Here is an 18,718-nt window from a genome sequence, read left to right on the forward strand (position 1 = left end):
TTTTTATCATAAAATTCTAGAAACATGTTTAATACACCAACTCTGCCTTTCATATTACACAAAATTCCTTATCCATGTGATATGGCACATTTTTCCCACCATTTTAAAAAAAGTGCAACACCTTACGTATCACACCCAAATAAACAATATATACAACACACATTGAACCAAATATTTTGTAACACATAATGTTTCACACTTAAAATTAATTGGGTCTATCGTATCTTTCAAAACATTAAACAAAATATTTTGTAATACATAATGTTTCACACTTAAAATTAATTGGGTCTATCGTATCTTTCAAAACATTAAAGATGTGGGATTGTGTAAATTGAATATCTTCCTTATACAATGATTTTTGTTTTAAAATATGTGCAACTCCTAGCGTTAATAATTACAAATATCGACACTATAAACCAATGGTCAACTTTGGATTGCAATTATAACGTCCTAGATTTTCGGTGTTAATAATTGTGTTAATAATTACAAATATCGACCCTATAAACCCATGGTCAACTTTGGATTGCAATTATAAAAATGGATTTTTGGTTTTAAAATATGTGCACCTCCTAGAGTTTTTTGTGTTAATAATTACAAATATCGACACGATAAACCAATGGTCAACTTTGTGTTGCAATTATAAAAATGGTTCGTCACCTAATTATTTACAAATAATTTTTTCCAACGATTCTCATCTACGCCTAGGACTAATAAACAAGTTTTTAACCTAAAATATGATTAATAAACAAGTTTTTAACCTAAAATGAAATTTAATATTCTTTAACGAATTGTGAAAAACAAAACACGTTGGGGGCTGGGCCTTGGTTGGAATAATTTCCTCTACGCAACTGGTTCGAAGAGGATCTTTTTGACATGCTCTTTAATTTCCGTATCACGTGGAAGTGTGAAACCGTCTCCTTCCATGTAAAACAGCTGCATTGATCTCGCGCTGTCAAAAACCAGTCTTCTGCAATTGTTCGGCACCTCATTTGTCATCAGAAATTCACACTTGAAATCTGCGAGGGCGTTTTCCATGAGACTATAAACATATTCCAGAGCCTCTTTCTCTGACAATTCGGGATGGTCCTTCATGTAACACGTGGCAGAAGCCACCTCCCCTCGACCTCTCTCCGCCTGCACATAATTAGCAACCGTGCAAATAAATTACAACCGATTAAGGATGGGGGTTATAATATTTGACTATAAGAGATTGAATAACTTGCCTGGTAAGTTTTGATATCGTTTATCAAGCTACCTGTCAACCCCATGAGATATGCAAATTTGGATCGGTAATCAATTTGGGATGTGTAAGAACCTCTCCAGTGAAGAGAACACTAATCAGAACGATAGTTACCAGGGTTATTGAGATACTAGCGGTCTCTATGTATTCATGGAAGGACGGCACATATTCAGCTTCCGACCATTCTGCTCCTCTAGTGAATGCTTCAAGCTGGATCTCCCACTGCCATAGATCATATGACCGATTTAAGTCCGTAATCAGTATTTAATCGTACTTTTGTGGAAATGAAAAGCTCCTTTAATATCAAACACTTGTATATTTAATTTACATACCAAAATTCGAATGTAGCCTAGCACGTCACGCCCCTGTCTCTTGCAGCCTTCTTCCGCTATTTCATTAACCAGATTGTACAGACCCAGGAAGCATGTTTTGATGTGCTCTGGCATTCGGTCTAACAGAAACAGATCCCATCTAAAACAAAGACGAAGAATAGGCATGTGTTTAGAAGCGACAATAGTCATTGAATTTTTTTCATTTCATCTATTCTTAGATTAAAAGAAATTAAATCTCCACCTTTTAACTGCTTCATTGAACAGCTTGATGTCTTCTACAGTTCCATGAGCGTCATATAGGTCATCTAAAATGACAGTGCAGACGGTAGATTTCGTATAAACGGCTCTACACGTAGCCAGCTCTGGTTCAAACACAGAAGACCCGATTGAGAAAAATATTTCAGCCACACAGTCGCGTGTAAACTTGAGCTCTGCGAAACCTGATGATTTTCACCACCTTTGAACAATGCCAGATACACTATCTCAGCTTTCACTATGTAAGATAGAATTACATGACTGAAAGAAACATTGAATCGAAAAGAAATAGTAAGTGGTAAGACAGGTTTAATTGATTGAAACATCGAATTAAAAAATAAATAAATTAATTAATAAGTAGCACCTTCGAAGCTCGCGAAGCTCCTTTTGGTGTATAGACTGCACATTATTGAAGTCCAGTTTGGCCAGTTCCAAGTATTTGCGGTTGTTAATATATGGCATCCTGCTCCCGTCAATTATGTATTAAAATACAAATGGTTTGCGATTTAGCATACTAAAACCAATATTGGGTTCAACGGTATTATATTGGAAACAAATATTACAATCTTACCTATGCATGGTTTTCCCAAGCCAAACATCGTTTGCCCCGTAATGTTCAATGTAGCTTCTGGCCTCCAGCCTTGGCAGACTCCTAAGCCATGGATATTTGAGGGCGTACTCCACCTGCAAATAAAATTGCGCATATATATATATATACTCATTCATTGATGTGAGGTTTAGGTGGTAGCAAGACTGAGATGTTAAAAGAGGGGGCAATAATATTATATACCTCTTCCCGAATGTTCCTTTTTAGACCCCATTTGTCTAACGCATCCACATTTTCCACAGCGTTCCGCAGATGCCTTTCGGTATACAGTTTTGCTTCTTCCATCACCGTTTCGCCCGGCATTGCAACGTGTGAGCAACGATTGAGGTTTAACATGTCTCTTACTCCTCTCCGTCTTTGACCCGAGAAACGAAAGAACTCGCCTTTCTCATCTCTAAAAGCTTTTAAAACATCTGCCAACGAAGTTGGATTGAGAAGTCAACAATTGCCGGCAAAATATAGTTCTTTACATCAACATTTTCGTTTAGTACCTGAGGATACATTGTACCCATGTAGTCTCAAGATTCGAAGACCCGTGGCCGTAACATCAATATCAGCGACAGAATTCTCTCTTCCACATCCAATGCCTCTTTCGTCCCAATGGCTGCGCATCAATCTCCGAGATAAGAAAATTCGGCCGTTAATGAGCTAATTATAATGACACGATAATTAAAGGCATGATACCTGTAAACATAATCCAATGCGTCTTTGATCTCCTTTTTGAAATGGCGATCGATCCCTAGCCGTTCAACAGTATCGACCGCCCACAGACGTTCCATCAGATCAAGCGGATAGTGACACGGCACTTCAATTTAATTTTTGTCACAAAATAAAATAAAAAAACTTCCGTAACATGAAATTGTCTGTCCATACCATGGTTTCCGAATTTCATTAAAACGAAGTTCAAGAATTCCAAGCACTTGGTGTTCCCTGTACGCATGAATACAGCGGCTGTAGATGCCGGCGAGCTGAGGAATGATCCATCCTTGGATTGAAGTTTCATTATTTTGTCCCAGTCTATTATTTCTTGCAGGCCTTCCAAATAATACAAGAATGTTGTTGGAACGGTATAGAGAGCATCAGTGGGAATCCTGATCGAAACACCACCACGATTGTCAAGGTAATTAATAATGATTCCCACTGATGCTCTCTATACCGTTCGAACGAACATTCTGATGTTTAACGAACATTGTGAATAAACTATAAATGTGTCGCAGGTATTCGAATTCTTCAGGAGACACGTTGGATTGATGGAGGAGGAAGCGGACAATCAACGGCCAAGTGGATTTGAAATTGTCTTTCCTGCAATGTTAAATGAAGCTAAAAGCCTATGCTTGGATTTGCCTTATGAATTGCCATCCATCACACAAATCATTGAGAAGCGGGAGGCTAAGCTGAAAATGTTCGTTAAACTCTGATCATGATGTTTAACCTATAAAATATCTGATGTAAACTAAGTTCTACGCGCAAACACAAACATAACCTGCTTCGAAACTTCTAGATCTTCCCTCCGCGCTTCTCAGTTCTCCATATCATCGCTTTAAACTACCTTGACCTATTATTCACCCGAGACACAACCTTTGCATCACAATTTCCTGGACATTAGCTCAATATCTGCAACTATCTCTACGTCTCCCCTCGTACATTTATTCACTCCAACTATGTCCATTTATGTATGAGCTTCAAGGAGGGTTGGTCTTCAGATGCCTAAATTTGTCAGCTTCAAGGAGGGTTGGGCTTCAGATGCCTAAATTTGTCTTTTATCGTTCAGAAGATTCCATGTCTTTTGTGCTTCAGAAGATTCGATGTGTATCACATTTCATTGAGATTTTCACTATCTGTCTTTGGTCCCTCACAAGATTCGTACATTTATTCACTCCAACCATGTCCATTTATGTATCAGCTTCAAGGAGGGCTGGGCTTCACATGCTTAAATTTGTCTTTTGTGCTTCATAAGAGTCGATGTCTATCACATTTCATTGACCTCAGAAGATTAGTTGGTGAGGATTGAATATTTCACAAGATTTGTTGGGAAGGATTGAATATTCAATGTCATAAGTATCCTCTGTTGGAATTTCATTTTAAGACATATTATGAGTCAAAAAAGAAATGTTCTAGATTTCTCCATCCTACAAGAGGGTTTACTGTCTAACATAGAAATTCAAATCTTCAATAACATTACATGATGGAAATTAAATTCATGTCCATTTGTTAAACCACAATTTCAATAAAGCTGTATAATTGGAATTGGCTTGCTTGATAAGAAAGAATTGTAATAATGTATATGCATTTGAATTTACAATTGATTGGAAATTCTGTCTTCATGAACGTTTTACAAAAGATGAAAAATTGACACAGATCCTCGCAACATGAGATAGGCCAATTCTCAATCTATTGGTGACCTACATAATTATCTTCTCCACTATTGGCTTTCACAATTCGAGTTGGCTCCATCTCCTGTTTGCAACCCGAGAATTGTTGCAATTGGTATCCAAATTGGTGGTGATATAGTTTCTGAGGAAGCTTCATATCCAAGGAATCTAATTCGAGTAATGAACTATTATGATCAACTTCATAGCAAGCTGAAGTAGCAGAGAAGTCTCTATCACTAGCTTTTTCTTGGGCAGTTAATCATTTCTTGGAGCCACACCAAACCACCCATCCTTCTTCGTGTTAAGAATAAAATAATAAATTCTCTTAGGCAAGTTTTATACCATTACTCAACTATTTCCAAGAGAGCTACTTACTGAAATAAAATAAAATAAATGTAGTGCCTACCTGAAATAGAAATGTGTGCACTCTTAGTATTTCTTCATTATCACTTGCCTTGCCTTGCCTGATTCCCTAGAGCACCTGCAAATGCAATAGTAGAGTCTTTTTATTTTTTTATAATAAAAACCCCTACCATATTTATAATAATTAATAATTGAAATAAAATTAAAATTCTGCAAACTTAATAAACTCTCAATATAAAAATGGCTCAAAAACAAAATCAATATACTCTTTAATATAAGCATATATTTTAATGATGATACCATCTCTATTTTTGGTTGGTAGCACTGTTTGTTCCCAATCAAAGCCCAAAAATATCATGAATACTAGTGAAAATACAAGGTAAGTTTCAAACCCTTTTAAAATGAAAGTACATTACCTATTTTTCTGTGTAGTGGGATGGAAAGTATTTGAAAACTCTTATTAAAAGAGTGAACAGAATCTCTCACTAAAACTTGTAGAATCTCAATCAACATTAATACTCAACAACCACATGGGATTTTCCATAAATAAAGAGATAGGGGTGAGAGAAGTGAAGTATTCCACCTAGCCAGATGACGTGAGATCAAGTGGTGATGGAACTGGAAAACATCAAAATAGAGAAGAATCTCCTTCGCATGGTATGAATTTTTCTTCAAATCCCACATCAAATTCCTTGCTTTTGAATTTTCTAAGAATACCAATACCAACGCTTGGTATGAGGCCAAACGAAACCTTGCATCTTGACAATTACACTACATTTCTAATACAAGTCGAACTCTTCAAGCCATAGAACTTGCCAGTGCTAGCCATATAGGTCCAAATTACAACTCGCTCGGCCACTTGTCTTCACACACGGTCTACAACACATTTAATTGCACTTCACATGGACTTTTCTCCACCAGTCTTCTCTCAACTATCGGAACACTTCAATGCATTTTCAACGAAATGAAGATTAAAATAAATGTCGCATTTACATACATTGCAAATATGGCACAAACAGGCTTACTAAGAAACACGCAGTCTTCACGCTGAGGCAACAATGGTCACGTCTAATACAAAATTGAAACCTTCAGCGATTATCGATGCGAACAATCCTTGTTCCATCACCAGAATTACTGAACCACCCCAAAATAAGAAATCATATACACAATCTATTCATCATTTTGCTCTAGGAGCGGCATTCATCCAAAAACAGAGATCTATAATCACACACAGAGATAATACATACTTGATGGATCATCTCTCATTTCTTGGTGCCCTTCTCCTCTGCTCTTAAATTAAGGATATCGTTGACATCAACCTCAAAGGTAACCTCAATCTATGGCACACCACAAGGAGCTGGAGGGATTCAAGAGAGATCAAATTTGCCTAATTCTCAGCAATCCTTTATTAGACTTCGCTCCCCTTCTTAAACCTTGATTGAAATAGTGGTTTGCTGATCTTGATAAGTTGTGAACACTCGTGACTTCTTTCTAGGCAATTAATCGTTTCTTGGAGGCACACCAAAAGCAAGTTTTATACCATTTCTCAACCATTTCCAATAGAGCTACTTACTGAAATAAAATAAAATAAATGTAGTGCTTACCTGAAATAGAAATGTGTGCACTCTTAGTGTTTCCTCATTATCACTTGCCTTGCTTTACTTGATTCCCCGAGGACCTGCAAATGCATTTGCAATAGTAGAGTCATTTTAATTTTTTATAATAAAAACCCATACCATCTTTATAATAATTAATAATTGAAATAAAATTAAAATTCTGCAAACTTATTAAACTCTCAATATAAAAATGGCTCAAAAACAAAATCAATATACTCTTTAATATAAAGATAAATTTTAATGATGATATCATCTCTATTTTTGGTTGGTAGCACTGTTTGTTCCCAATCAAAGCCCAAAAATGTCATGAATACTAGTGAAAATACAAGTTAAGTTTCAAACCCTTTTAAAATGAAAGTACATCACCTATTTTTCTCTGCAGTGGGATGGAAAGTATTTGAAAGCTCTTATTAGAAGAGTGAACATAATCTATGACTAAAACTTGCAGAATCTCAATCAACATTAATACTCAACCAGGGATTTTCCATAAATGATGAAGAGATAGGGGAGAGAGAAGTGAAGTCTTCCACCTAGCCAGATGATGTGAGATCAAGGGTGATGGAACTGGAAAACATGAAACACAGAAGGAACTCCTTTGCAGCGTATGAATTTGTAAAAAAGTTCGACATCAAATTCTTCGCTTTTGAATTTTCTACGAATACCAATCCGAACGCTTGGTATGAGGCAAAACGAAGCCTTGCATCTTGACAACTACGCTAAATTTCTAATACAAGTCAAACTCTTCAGGCCACAAAACCTGCCAGTGCCAGCCATATAGGTTCAAATTACAGCTGGTTCGGCCATTCATCTTCACACACGGTCTACAACACATTTAATTGCACTTCACATGGACTTTTCTCGACCAGTCTTCTCTCAAATATCGAAACACTTCAATGTGTTTTCAATGAAATGAAGATTAAAATAAATGTCGCATTTACATAATTTGCAAATATGGCACAAACAGGCTTACTAAGAAACACACAGTCTTCACGCTGAGGCACCAATGGTCACGTCCAATACAAAATTGAAACCTTCAGCAGCTACCGATGCGAACAATCCTTGTTCCAGCACCAAAATTACTCAACAACCCCAAAATAAGAAATCATATACACAATATATTCATCATTCCGCTCTGGCAGCGGCATTCATCCAAAAATAGAGATCTATAGTCACACAGAGAGATAATACATACCTGATGGATTGTCTTTGACTTCTTGTTGCCCTTCTCCTCTGCTCTTAAATTAAGGATATCGTTGACATCAACCTCAAATGTAACCTCAATCTATGGAACACCACAAGGAGCTGGAGGGATTCAAGACAGATCAAATTTGCCTAATTCTCGGCAGTCCTTTATTAGACTCCTTTCCCCTTTATTGAAATAGTGGTTTGTTGATCTCGATAAGTTGTGAATACTCGTGACTTCTTTATGGGCAGTTAATCGTTTCTTGGAGGCACACCAAACCACCCATCCTTCTTCCTGTTAAGAATAAAATAATATATTCCTGTAAGGCAAGTTTTATACCATTGCTCAACCATTTCCAAGAGAGCTACTTCCTGAAATAAAATAAAATAAATGTAGTGCGTAACTAAAATAGAAATGTGTGCACTCTTAGTATTTCTTCATTATCACTTGCCTTGCCTGGCCTGATTCCTTCAAGCACCTGCAAATGCAATAGCAGAGTCATTTTATTTTTTATAATAAAAACCTCTATCATCTTTATAATAATTAATCATTGAAATAAAATTAAAATTCTGCAAACTTATTAAACTCTCAATATAAAAATGGCTCAAAAACAAAATCAATACATTGTTTAATATAAACATAAATTTTAATGATGATACCATCTCTATTTTTGGTTGGTAGCACTATTTGTTCCCAATCAAAGCCCAAAAATGTCATGAATACTAGTGAAAATACAAGGTAAGTTTCAAACCCTTTTAAAATGAAAGTACATAACCTATTTTTCTCTGCACTGGGATGGAAAGTATTTGAAAACTCTTATTAGAAGAGTGAACAGAATCTCTAACTAAAACTTGCAGAATCTCAATCAACATTAATACTCAACAAGCATATGGGATTTTCCATAAATGAGGAGATAGGGGAGAGAGAAGTGAAGTCTTCCACCTAGCCAGATGAAGTGAGATGATGTGGTGATGGAACTAGAAAACATCAAACAGAGAAGAGGCAAGTTGGTTCAAAACATAATAAATGTCCTCCTTCCAAGCAAACTACTCAACTGGATGGTACTCTGGCTATTGCAGTAAATCACAGAGAGAACTCTCCCACAAATGTCATTACTTATTACAATAATGAGTTGGGAGGCATGAGAAAACGAGTTCAATGATGAGAGGATGAGAAGAATGAATGTTAGTTCAAAAGGGTTGGTGGTTTGCATTCCCCTTGTGTGTTGGTAGTGCCGAGTATCACCAATCTTGTTTATTATGTTAAACACCATGGATTACAGCATTACCAAAGTTGGTAGCTTGGTTCACAAAGCCCCAAACATTAGACTGTATAGTGGCTAGCTGAGGATTAGACTGTATGGCTTTAATGTCGCTACATTCATATATCTATTATGTTAAACACCATGGATTACAACATTACCAAAGCTGGTAGCCTGGTTCACAAAGCCCCAAACATGAGGATTAGGCTGTATAGTGGCTGGCTCAGGATTAGCCTGTATGGCTTTAATGTGGCTACATTCATATATTTAGTTGACCATGGAGGGGAGAATAGAGTGGGAGTTATTCATCTAACAACGTTGGTACAAGGAATTATTGAGGCAGTGGAGGGGAGAATAGAGTTGGAGTTATTCGTCTAACAACGTTGGTACAAGGAATTATTGAGGCAGGGGAGTCTGTATTTTCTTCTGGCCAAAAGCCTCTTTAGGTGGATTACTCTAGCTGTTATCACTCGAAAATTTCTTGGCTATGAAAGAAAATTACCAAGGTAACATGAAACTAATATTTCAGATTAGAAGCTAGCCCTTCCAACCTAGAGAGGCACTACAACAACTAGTTTTTAATAAATACAAGGGCTAGATTTTCTGGTTTAAAAAGATGGTGGTATGGAAGCGTGTGAATCCATTTGGAATGAAATCAATATTTAAGGATATCAATTAAAATTTTCGAAGACTCGTTGATATGAGCAAGTGTTTTCAAAGGCAGGATAGTTAGCAATCTATAGAACATTAAATTGCTATAGTATGATGGTGGGAAGAGAAGTACAACTCAATTATAACAAAACATCTAACACGGGACAAATTTTGTCATAATATCATAAACACTGGTGCAAATATTTGAATCCAAAAATATAGAGCATCGAGTGTTGAGTTCCATATATGTAACTGTGCATTCAAATATAGAAGATCAACACATCATGATTAATAGAAAAAGGAATCATTCACTAAGAAACAGACTTAAGATGGCCAAAAAGACAATCTTTTAAACAAATATTCAAGTATTTTTTCTTGAAGATATTTTTTTGCTTGGAAATATCCAGAAAAAATAATTTACAAAGTATTAAAATATATATAGCTAGCTAGTTGGTAGCCTAGTTCACAAAGCCCCAAACATGAGGATTCATTATCACCTATTTTTCTCTGCAGTGGGATGGAAAGTCTTTGAAAACTCTTCTTAGAATAGTGAACAGAATCTCTCACTAAAACTTGTAGAATCTCAATCAACATTAATACTCAACAAGCATATGTGATTTTCCCTAAATGAGGAGATAGAGGAGAGAGAAGTGAATTCTTCCACCTAGCCAAATGACCTGAGATCAAGTGGTGATGGAACTGGAAAACATCAAATAGACAAGAGGAAAGTTTGTTCAAAACATAATAAATGTCCTCTTGCAATAAATAAATTTTGAAAAATACAAAACAAAAATACTCTAGTACTTTTAACTCGATAATTTTGCAGCAAAAATACTTTGAAAAAAAATCAAGCAAACAACAAAGATTTTACCCTCCAAAAATCAATACAATGAATACCTCTGCCAGATGCAGCACTCTAGACGTGTGACCTGTAAAGCTCTCTTATCTTAACCATATATGGATATTTCCATAAGGTCAGTTGCTTCTGGCTAAATCAATGTGAGCAGATAATACCCCTGTGCTCATTCCTGAAGGAGGACAATCTACTTAACGGATATGCGTGAGATACATGTTAAAAGCACCAGCTGCATCTTTACGCTTTGTCCTCTTTAAGGTATTAGGAGCTCCAAAGACTTGCCATAACATAAGAGTCTCATCTCTTGCAAACAATGCAACAGTGTACCCATCTGGACTCTGAAAATACAAAACAAAAGAAGGCATGTTAGCAAAAAGGCTAAGATTGTCAGCACAAACCCATTTAGTGATAGATCAATAGAATGAATACCTCTGCCTATTTGAATTGCAAGGAATGTAAAAATTTATTCCTACAACAAAATCATTATGGTATAGAGTATATTCGCTACTCTTACCTGAGAAGATTACCCTTTCCATGTTAGAGTTGTACATGTCCAGAACGACATCTCCATGTACAAATCACAAACCTCTTGATACACTAAAAATGAATTCATGAATGGTTAGAGAAATGGTATAAAGAAAGAAAAACAATTATGTTAAACAAAAGAGGCTTACAATGTCTTCTTTATTTATGATATTTTGAATGCAAGAAATTATTCTTATACCGCAGATAATACCCATGTGCTCATACCTGAAGTGGAAAATCTGCTTAATGAATTTTCTTGAAATACATGTTTAAATCACCATCCACATCTTTACTCTTGGTACTCTTTAAGGTATCAAGAGCTTCAAAGACTTACCAAATACAAAGGAAAGGTTGTTGTTGTGTCAACACAAAAACAAAGGAAACACTGTCAACACAAAAAAAAAGACTTTCAACACAAAAACAAAGACTTTCAACACAAAATCCATTTAGCGTTAGATCAATAGAATGAATACCTCTGCGAGATGCAACACTCTAGACGTGTGACCTGTAAAGCTATCTTATCTTAACCATATATGGATATTTCCATAAGGTCATCTGGTTCTGGCTAAATCAATGTGAGAAGATAATACCCCTGTGCTCATTCCTGAAGGAGGACAAACTGCTTAACGAATATGCGTGAGATACATGTTAAAAGAATCAGCCACATCTTTACACTTTGTCCTATTTAAGGTATTAGGAGCTCCAAAGACTTGCCAAAACCTAAGAGTCTCATCTCCTGCAGCCAATGCAACAGTGTACCCATCTGGACCCTATAAATACTACCGGCTAGGGGAGGAAGAGTCACACTGATATAATGTTGAGAACATAGATAGAAGATCTATAGTGATCTCTTCATCAAACTATAATACAATCATGTAGAAACCCTTCAGATTTACTATGACATTTAATAAAACAACAATATTAATTGTAGCAAAATAGCATGAGAGAGAAAAATAGAGAATTGTACTTGGGTAAATATGGCATTGGATCGAAATAATCAATGAATATGTTGTACAAATGAGTGTGCATGAATTTATTCACATCCTTCTAGGGTTGGGCACTAGTGCCAAGAGGGAGACTAGGCCAACCTAGTCATAAATAATAAAGTGGGTAACTTTCCCATATGTAAGAAAATTAAAGCACTCAATACATCAGGTAGTGGGTCGCCATGTGGTCTTAAGTCGAGATTACCCATACTCTAACAATTAATCAATTCTCAAGCACATATTTTGTATCAGTGGAAATCTTGAATCATGAAGGCGTTTATGTTACAAAAATAATGTTATACACATCAACATTGGCTATAGTGACAATCCATACAAATGAATAATGCATAGATCTGGCTAGAATGTTTTCTCTCTCTAACCTCTGTGTTACAAAAAAAATCTGACTCAGATCCTCTTTTGGGTAAGAGATTAATTTTCTATGGATTATATTACAAAGGGCAATGCATTGTCTCAAATTGTTGTCGCACTATGCAAAGTAATCTCTCTATAGAATATTGGGTTTATGTGTTGTCAACCATAGGGTTATAACATTTAAACTGCTTTATATTATTGTGAAAGGTAATTTCCCTTGGTATGTTTTAACAGTTACTTGTTAGATTTGTTTATTATCTAGTCCCATTATTTATCTAATGTGATAAAATTCTGCCATACACTTACTGTGATTTAGTTTTCTGATACCAATCACTTTAACTTTAAAAGATGAACAAGTTAATATTGGAGTTAACTTGGCACAAGGAATGATTTTGGAAGACCAAAATAATATATATGTATGCCATATCCCATGATTGCACCCCTTCAAGGGAAGATAGTCCCAATGAATCTCATTAAGAAGAAATTAAGTTATGACAAACCACATAAAAATGTTTTTAATTCCAAGAAACAAAGTCTTGAGGATCGTCAATTTTGGATGAAGGAGCCCATTAATTAGGAAACTAGATGGAAACACACGAGGAGTATGGAGAGGTATCATGACAAGTGGAGAAACAATGATAAAATATTAACTTCCTATATCAGGGTGGGACCTGATAGTACTGTTTCAGAGTTGGATTGGTCACCTTTGTTCATGTGTTCTCTCAAATTGTTTGTTTTAGAAATGGATCTTCAAATTCATTATGAGTGAGGACATGATGTAAGCATTGAATGTGAGCAAAGCTCCTCCGCAATTGTCTCGGGCCCAAACAAATATATAAAGGGTTGGATACAAAATTTAAAAGTGCAGTTGATTATTATTAGAAAGTGAAGGGAAGACATTATGGTCTCAGCTTCTGGGAATTGTATTGATAAATCCCTAGACGAGAAACTCAACATGATGAAAAAGGAAGTCTCAGAGTTGATATCTAATATAGGAGAGAAGCTAATCAATGAGAGTCATTCCCACTTTATTTTGATTTCAAATCAACTTGGTGATCTGAAAAAATATGTGGAATGCCTGCATGCAATAGTGGATTTGATAATCACCAAAATGGAGAAGTTGGAATACAAGGTAGAAAATTTTGAAGCGAAAGTGGAAACAACCATCGTTAAAGTTCTATCTATGAATATGAATATGAATCTGGAGCTTAGTGGTGGAAACCTAGCAAATCCACCATTGCACTTTGAACAAAACATGCACTTGTATTAAGATGTCTCCCAGAATAATATAAACTAATATATCTGGTTGGTTGACTCTCTAAAATTATGGATTGAAAATATTACACAACTGAGATCCATATTTAAAAGAGAATTAATCATGCCGAGCTCACTGAGCGAAATGAAGATTGGGAGGACTAGAGTTGCTTTAGTTGGAGTCATCCTTGTGGGCTTTTTAGTGGTGCTAGATGTCTTCTTGATTAGCCCAGGTACATGACTAAATCTTCCTTTTAATCATGCTCTTAAATATGCCCTTAATGGCAAGGGATATATGCTCCCTAGCTTTACAAAAGAAGAGGGCATACTAAATGCCTTGAAGACAGAATAATGTGCATTTCTCAGCTAACTTTTCTACTGTGTGCTTTTCTGTCGTAAATTTAAAGGATCACATGTGAGCATATGATAGACACGGAGTACGTGGACAAACCTAGAAATGGAACATGTAAGCTATATTATTCTCCATACCATTACATCTATGGGTAGCCCTAGGCCACCGTCAAAATTCTCTCTGTAATTCTCCCTCTTACTGATCCTTTTCTCCTTATACATTACTCAATACATCACTTATAAAAAAATAAACCCATTAAGGTGTTTTAACTATAAAAGTCCTCAATGTTGAACTTGGTTACATGTTACTAACGTTAATTATAATGTGGACTATTAATATAAATGAAACTTTTGTTGGAGCACAATGTCTGATTACCAATGCTCCCTCTTATTAGACGAGAGCTCCAAAATCAACTTCCAATGAACTCTTTGTAATATTGAAGAATGAAGCTAGTAGATTCTACATGATCTTGATAACTGACTCAGCACCACTACTTCCCCTCAGAAAATAGATTCCAGACAATTTCTAGCTATCCTGTAAAACAACTACTAAACAAGACCATTGAGCTAGAATTGAATATTTGCTTCAATCACTTCAACACTGTTGTTGAAGACATTACCTTTGAGCTTATGCTTCGAGAATTAGCCAACCATTGGCCAAATTAAACCTGCTACCCCCATTTCAGCACCAATATTATCTTCCTTAAGTTGGATCACCTCCCTTTTAGCCACCTACCACCCTCGCATAAGTACCAGTGGTCACTTACACAATATGGATTATATCATCGCTTTGTGCATACACAAGTTAGTCTTCCTCGAATAAATGCTTCTGACAGAATCATAGTTTAAAGATTCTGAAGCAGATGGACATACTTGGTATGGATGAGAAATCGGTCAATCCACCTGCTCTTTATAGTACCACATTCCTGTCTAAAGGAATGCTCATCTATCATCTTTGTATTCCAAAAAATGTAGCATGAAAAATACCTTGATTCTAAACACTACACTTTGATGATGGGCTATGTATATGGTATCACTAGGTGGCCTTATTTTCAATTGTCAAATTTCATTCAAACACATGTGAATCCTATTATTGCCTAAACTAGCATCTTAGTGGAAAAACTCAATCTACAGATGTTACCCTTGGGTAATGGGCGAGAGTTATGATTGATTAATGGAAGAGCGTCAGAAAACCTTGATTATGATTAAGTGATTGAATGCAACGATATACTTCAACAAATAACCAAGTGAATCCACAAATATAGCACATATGTAATATAATAGGGTTTTCAACAAAGTATGATAGGGTTATATTTCACAATAACAATGCAATATTCATCAATCCATATAAAGTAAAGATCCTTACATTTAATGTACAATTGGAATGAAAGATATTCAAATGGTCATATGTTCTTTAGCTGTGTCCCCGATCCTAATTATTGTCTCACTGGCCTTCAATGCCTTAATGAGGTGACCTTTAGCCCTCCTATCACCCTTGACAGTCTGCTGCCTGGTTCGTCCTCCTCTTTCTAGCACTTACTGTCTCTATGTGAGGGGTCACACCCTTTCAACTGCATCAGGGAAGTGATATGTTGTCTCAGGCAGTGATCTGCTACTATTACAAACCCAGAAACCCTCGCTGTCACAGAGTATGGTTTCCACCTTCCTTTTGCTTATAAACATTACTTCACTATCTCATTACTGCCATAGTCAACTCCAAACTAGACCTTGCTTGCCTCAAAACCCCAGGCCATACCCCAAGATGATTTACTTCCACATACAAACCTCAGGGGTGATTCGTTGCCACAAAAAAGCCCTTAGTGGTGGTCCGCTACCTCAATTGATACCTCAAGGATGATTTGTTGTCATCAACAGTGCCTCAGAGGTATCTTGCTGTCTCAGAATTGCTTCATAGAGATATTGTTGCCACAGTTAAGCCTCAAATTTAATTTGCTGCTATAGATAATTTCTTAGAGATATGCCAATGCCTTAGATAATGTCTCAGGGATGATTCCCTGCCTAGATAATTCCTCAAGTTAGTTTGTTACCATAGTTAGTGTCTGTTTGATCATTTATATAACAACATTCAGAAGTTGGATTAAAGTGAGAGATTGCAAAAAATTAAATGAAAGTGTGGTTGGTTGACTCTCTGGAATTATGGATTGAAAATATTACACAACTGAGATCCATATTTAAAAGAGAATTAATCATGCCCAACTCACTGAGTGAAATTAAGATTGGGAGGACTAGAGTTGCTTTAGCTCGAGTCATCCTTGTGGGCTTTTTGGTGTGGCTAGTTGTCTTCTTGAGTAACCCAGGTACATGATTGACTATGCCTTTTAATCATGTTCTTTAATATGCCTTTCATGGCAAGGGCTAGATTCTCCCTAGCTTTACAAAAGAAGAGGGCATACTAAAGGCCTAGAAGACAGAGTAACACCTATCCCTCAACATTTATGATAATTGTAACTAGGCAACCATGGATGTAACATCCATCGAGAAGGGTAGCTACCACTATGACAACATATGGATCACTTCATCTTCTTGCTATTGTAAATTATGAGATGCTTTAGAAAATGGGTTTATGATTATTGTTAGAATCAACCCACCCCACACAACCCAACCCAACCCAACCCACTATATATTCACACTAGTGAAACCAACGAGGTTCCATATATGGTGCTCAAAAAACAAGCAGTGGTCCTAACTAACAAGCATCATTTTATATATAAATTATTTAAATAAATTATCATTAATTTATATTAAACTGTGAAATCAACATTTGAAAAGCAATGCATATGAAGCACATTAAGCATGCATGGAAACTACTAATCAGAGTCCAAAGAATTATTATGGTAGTTGAAGTGATATGGTGTGCTGCCTTAGAAGAGCCTCAATATGCAATAAAGAACCCTAAAATATGTTGGGAAAATGAAAAGACATAAAATAATGAAGAGTACTCGTGGCAAAGAGGGTATAAAAACCCAAAATTCTATTTTTTCTCCCCAGAAAATGGTTGAAAACCCTATTTTTCAGACCTAAGATAGCCCTGTAAATACTACTAGCGAGGGAAGAAAGAGTCACATTGATATAATGTTGAGAACTTAGATAGAAGATATATATTGATCTCTTCATCAAACTCTAATACAATCATGTATAAACCCTTCAAATTTACTATGACATTTAACAAAACAATAATATTAATTGTAGAAATATAGCATGAGAGAGAAAAATAGAGAATTGTACTTTGGTAAATATGACACTGGATTGAAATAATCGATGAATATGTTGTACAAATGAGTGTACATGAATTTATTCACATCCTTCTAGGGTTGGGCACTAGTGCCAAGAGGGAGACTAGGCCAACCTAGTCATAAATAATAAAGTGGGTAACTTTCCCATATGTAAGCAAATTAAAGCACTCAATACATCAGGTAGAGGGTCGCCATGTGGTCTTAAGTGGACATTACCCATACTCTAACAATTAATCAATGCTCAAGCACAGATTTAGTATCAGTGGAAATCTTGAATCATGAAGGCTTTTATGTTACAAAAATAATGTTATACACACCAACAATTGAGGTTTGAGACGCGGTGTGATAGTGATTGATACCATTCTCTTCCAAGGACTCTAAATCATATGATGGAGAATTCTGCATGAGCAACAATATCAGGGTAAACTCTCCCTGTGCTTTTGTTTAGGATTTATATAACAACATTGAGAAGTTGGATTAAAGTGAGAGATTGAAGAAAATTAAAATGAAAGTCTAGTTGGTTGACTCTCTGCAATTATGGATTGAAAATATTACACAACTGAGATCCATATTTAAAAGAGAATTAATCACGCCTACCGCACTGAGCGAAATTAAGATTGGGAGGACTAGAGTTGCTTTAGCTAGAGTCATCCTTGTGGGCCTTTTGGTGTGGCTAGTAGTTTTCTTGAGTAGCCCAGGGACATGATTGACTATGCCTTTTAATCATGGTCTTGAATATGCCTTTGATGGCAAGGGCTAGATGCTCCCTAGCTTTACAAAAGAAGAGGGAATACTAAAGGCCCAGAAGACAGAGTAACACCTATCCCTCAACATTTATGATAGTTGTAACTGGGCAGCCATGGATGTAACATCCATCGAGAAGCGTAGCTGCCACTGTGACAACATATGGATGATTACATCTTCTTGCTATTATAAATTATGAGATGCTTTAGAATAAGGGTTTACAATTATTGTCAGAATTGACCCACCCCACGCAATCCAACCCAACCTAACCCAACCCAACCCAACCCACTATATTTTCACACTAATGAAACCAACGAGGTTCCATATATGGTGCTCAGAAAACAAGCATCATTTTTTATATAAATTATTTAAATAAATTATCATCAGTTTATATTAAACTATGAAATCAACATTTGAAAAGAAATGCATATTAAGCATATTAAGCATGCATGGAAACTACTAATCAAAATCCAAAGAATTATTATGCTAGATGAAG

General features: G+C 36.0%; 1 pseudogene; it reads right to left on the reverse strand.

Moving 5' to 3' along the window:
• Positions 1–840: 840 nt before the first annotated feature.
• LOC149229326 (monofunctional isopimaradiene synthase, chloroplastic-like) lies at positions 841–11,272 on the reverse strand (annotated as a pseudogene).
• Positions 11,273–18,718: the final 7,446 nt, after the last annotated feature.

Source organism: Pinus tabuliformis, chromosome J, assembly GCF_031772625.1.
Source record: "Pinus tabuliformis cultivar Carrire ecotype Pingquan chromosome J, CPIR1, whole genome shotgun sequence".
NCBI lineage: Eukaryota > Viridiplantae > Streptophyta > Pinopsida > Pinales > Pinaceae > Pinus > Pinus tabuliformis.